The following is a 4,909-nucleotide window of genomic DNA, read 5'->3' as shown; positions in this document are numbered from 1 at the left end:
TATATATATATGTGTATATATAAATATGCAAAGATAGGTACAAGATGCCACCAACAGTAAACAACATGAAATACGAAAACAAATAAGTTAAATACACAAATAAAGAGAGAAAAAAGTGGAAAAAACAATTAATACAAAGAATACAAAGAACGACCCTTCATCAGGTGTCGACTGTCTATCTACTCTCCATTTATGCACACACACACACACACACACACACACACACACACATGAATACGTTTATATAAGTATATATATGTGTATGTATATAGGACAAGAACATTTCTCAATAGATGAGGCAGGGTTATCAATGACCTTTGTAACTTAGGCAAAAAGAGGAATGGTCAACTAGAATATTTCGAATTTAGTATTTTATTAATGCTTTCTTTTGTAGAGCCATGGGAGATAAAAAGCAGACATGACAAAGGTAGGATGTGAACTCGGAACGTCAAAGACCATAAAACCACATGGCAATTTTGTTTGATGTTCTGTCTTTTTGCCAAAATAGTCTAACGGTTCTATCAACACATCACTGTAATTAGAAGCTGAAATCCTTTTCCAGTGTAGACACACGGTCTGAAGTTTTGGAGGGAGGGTAGTCGTTGACATCACTCCGAGAGGGCGAAAAGTAAACCCGACTTTGGCGGCATTTGAACTCAGAGCGTAAAGCCGGGAGAAATGCCGCTAAGCATTTCGTGCGACACGCTAACGATCCTGCTAGCTTGCCGCCTTAATTAGTATTAATAACAGAAATTAAAAGTGTCATTTTACACCATCGTTACACCAAGTTTTACGTTACCGATTGTGGAAAAAGCGGTAACATGGAGTCGAAGAAAAACGCAAGAAGATTACATCTTTTATCGCTGTTCTCTCTCACTCCCCCTTATTCACTCTCTACTCTCACTCTCCCCCCTCCCTTTCCCTCTCTTTCTAGGCATATATAGAGAGAAAGCAGGAGAGAGAAAAAGGAAAGAGAGAAAGAAGTGTTAGGTAACTGAACAATAATTCTTGTACAGTCACGCACGCGGGCTCTCTCTCTCTCTCTCTCACACACATGAGCATGTATGCATTGATATAAAAGGAGAGACAGGAAGCGAGAAAGAGGTTAAATAAAGGACGAGATCTATCTATCTATCTATCTATCTATCTATCTATCTATCTATCTATCTATCTACCTATAAATAATGAGTGGAACGTTTTACTGGCGCAGTAAGTCCAAGAAAACCGTTTTTGTTGGACTCACCGACTTAATAAAACTTATATTCAATATAGTCACAACCGACGGGGAAAAGGGTAAAAGAGCACAACACGCGCACACACACACGCACACACACACACACACACACACACACGTACACACACACACATACACACACCACACACACACACACACACACACACTCAAACGTGTGTGTATATATGTAGGGTACAAATTACGTGTGTGTCTGTGTGTTCGCGCTTAGCACATAATGCTACAGAAATCTAAGTAGAGCCCTTTATGCAAGGGGCCGTGCGATTAAACTATATGGCTCTGTGTTAGAAATGTGTTGAGTAAGCGACAGCCATTTTGGGTGGTGTCTCAGACTCCTTTAAATACGCACACACACACATACATGCATGAACGCACGTACATACGCACGCTTCCCCCCCACACACGCATACACACACACACACACACTGTGAGCGGTAGGTTTATTCCATCTCTTTCTCGGTTCATTATCCCCGCCGCTACCTGGTACATGGATGCCTTTAGTTGGAATTAATCTGTTTGAAGCATGTTGAAGCCAGATCCGACAATAACTTCGTTCCTTCCTCCAACCAGCCTCCCAAAAGCTGTGACAGAGGTTATTGGCGTTATACTCCAGCTTCTAACTAAAAACTATTAAACACACACACACACATGAATATGCACACACATGCGCACAAACACGCGTATACACACACACGCACACACATCTGTAGATTATCTTGCTTGGTTATATCAGCTTCTACGAGCTGGCAGAATCGTTCGCTGCATGTCAGGCAAAATGCTTAGCGGCATTTCGTCCGTCTTTACTTTGTGAGATCGAATTTCACTAAGATTGACATTACTTTTCATCGTTTCGGGGTCGATAAAAACAAGTACCAGTTGCGCCTTGAGTCGATTTAATCGACTAGCCCCCTCCTCCTAAATTACTGGCCTTGTGCCAAAATTAGAAGCCAACATTAAGTCTGGAAGAAAGGTCGGTATGGTCGTAGCTGGGACATCTTTTTATCATAGATATTTCTGGATTTCGCTTGACTTGAGATTAAACAGCAGGGGTACTCGTAAAAGGAGCTTGTACACTTAATGCTTGCATGACCATTGGACCAAGTCTGACCATGGCTAAACAACAACAAGAACAACAATTGCAGCAGCAGTAGCAACAGCACAATAAGTGGGTCGCTACGTGGTTTATTGACCTTCGAGAAATAGCAACTAAATCTCTCTGAAATAACAAATTTTGAATTTCTTTGGATTATATTACTGCTGAATTTGGGTTGCCATAGAGTTAAGCAACAACTTTGAACCTTCGATGAAATGTTTGTATAGTTGGGCTGTTGTCATTTAGCGCTGGTTCGGCTTAATCGAGAGGAATTATGATCATAGGAATACCATACGAGATCATTCAGTTTCTCTTCTGTCCGCAAGGACTTCAGGATCACATTATCCAGCACATCCTATTTTAAGACTGTAGGTTGTGGTTTATTAGAAATTTTGCTACTATGCCTTTTGAGTATAGCGGCCAAAGCTACCATGACGCAAATTCTATGTGGGCGCTAGACTTGCGCGAAATTATAAACAAATCTCCTTCAAATCTTAGCTGCACTTTTTCAAAGACAAAATAAGGCATATCAGATATTGTAGTCCGAGCTATACCTGAAAAAGTAAAAAAATGGTTGTCGCAGAAATTCGACTTTTGCGAGAGCTAAACTTTTATAACAGCAATCTCCTCATTTACCTTAAGAACGAAGGGCGTCTCGATGCGGACGCTCGACCTTCTTTCTAGGTTTAGTAACCAAATCTTCCTTAAGTCACATCCAGTCAACTTGAAAACAAAACATTTAGTAATGTTGTCCAAGGTGTGTAAATCATCTGGAGGAACAAGGGTGGAACGACATATTCCAAAGGAGTTAGAGGTTCTACCTGTTGTTAAATAGTAAGAACATAATACCAGAGATACTACTGAAGACAGCAAGAATAACCTCTAATCACTGCTGTGTATTGGTCGATGTGATGCACTTTATATTTGAATGAGGGAAAGCTGGGGTGCTCTGGATTGTAACATTTTTTTCTTAATCTATGTTAAGCATCTCTCTCTCTCTCTCTCTCTCTCTCTCTCTCTCTCTCTCTCTCTCTCTCTCTCTCTCTCTCTCCCTCTCTCTCTGTTTCATACACACACACATGCACATACGGATGCTTACACACGCATATATGCACAAATATATTTAAGTAGCCAGGTTAGTAACTTGAAGATTGAGAGTGCCGCACGTTGCATTGGAAAAAGTTTTATAAGTTCATACACACATGCACACACATACACGCACACACATACACACTCACATACACACATATATATTTGTGTGTATATATATATATATATATATATATATATGTATATATATATTTATATATGTGTATATATATGTGATTGTGTGTGTATGTGTACATGCATGTATGTACGTATGTATGTATGTGAGTTAGTGTATGGAAAAATCGGCTGTAAAACAACAGAGGAATTAGTGTGCAACAAATATACAATAGAATTCGATAAATGTAACGATACATAACGCGCATGCATACGTGCATACATACATGCATACATACATACATACATACATACATACATACATGAACTCATGTGCCCACGGGAACACAAATACCACATGCATGTTGTGTGTATATGCATGTGAGCAACTGATGATCAACATGAGAAATCAACTTCCAAAATCAACAAGAAAAATATATTTGAATTTTACAACAAAAATTGAAGATTAAAGCAAAACTGTTGGACGTAAAGGTGTGTGTACGTGTGTCTGAATGTACATGTATGTATGTATGTATGTATGTATGTATGTATGTATGTATGTATGTATGTATGTGTGTGTGTGTGTATGTATGTGTGTGTATGTATAGATGGAGGGATTTGACGTGTGTGTATGCGTGTGTATGTATGTATCTTAGATAGATAGATTTATGTATGTATTTATATATGTATGTATGTATGTATGTATGTGTGTATTTATATATGTATGTATGTATATATGTATGCATGTATGTATATATGTAAGTGTACCTATGCTTAGTGGAGTGCAGAACTCTACATAAATGACTGTGGAGTTTTGTGATGTGTGTCTTTCTATCGTTTTGGGATGTGTTTTTTGTGCGTGTGTGCTGGTTTATATCTTGGGGCAGAATATGTATGTCCATGAGTGTATGCATATGAATCTGTCAAGATAAATGCGCAACGGCTTAAAGTGAATATCTGTGCAGAGTGCGTGTGTGTCTGTGTGTGCGCGTGTGTCTGTGTGTGCGCCTGTGTCTGTGTGCGTGCGTGTTTATGAACCAAGCTTTTATCTGAAGTTTGAATTGACAACTAAATGCATGTAATGTAAAGTTTTGTATAGTGTACATATGTTTATTTGTGTGTATGTCTATGTGTGTGTATGTATGTGTATATGTGTTTGATTTTAATAGATGTGTGCGTGTGTGCGTGTTCTCTTTTACTCCCTTTTTTTTTTTTGGAACTTCACATGGCTTCAGCTGAAGCTGTAGTTAAAAAGCAAGATAGGTGTGAATATGTGTAAAAGCTTGTGCACATGCATGTGTGTATGTTTGTGTCTGTGTGTGTGTGTGTATCTTTGAATACACACACATGTTCTCAGACAT

At 38.8% G+C, this 4,909-nt stretch overlaps 1 protein-coding gene across 2 annotated transcripts in view; it reads right to left on the bottom strand.

Annotated features, from left to right (window-relative positions):
* LOC106871899 (uncharacterized) overlaps positions 1 to 4,909 on the bottom strand; it is a 109,646-nt gene that overhangs the window by 103,906 nt on the left and 831 nt on the right. The gene's annotated exons all lie outside the window — the stretch shown is intronic.

This window comes from Octopus bimaculoides, chromosome 20, assembly GCF_001194135.2.
Source record: "Octopus bimaculoides isolate UCB-OBI-ISO-001 chromosome 20, ASM119413v2, whole genome shotgun sequence".
Lineage (NCBI taxonomy): Eukaryota > Metazoa > Mollusca > Cephalopoda > Octopoda > Octopodidae > Octopus > Octopus bimaculoides.
This window is presented reverse-complemented; position numbering and strand designations above follow the sequence as displayed.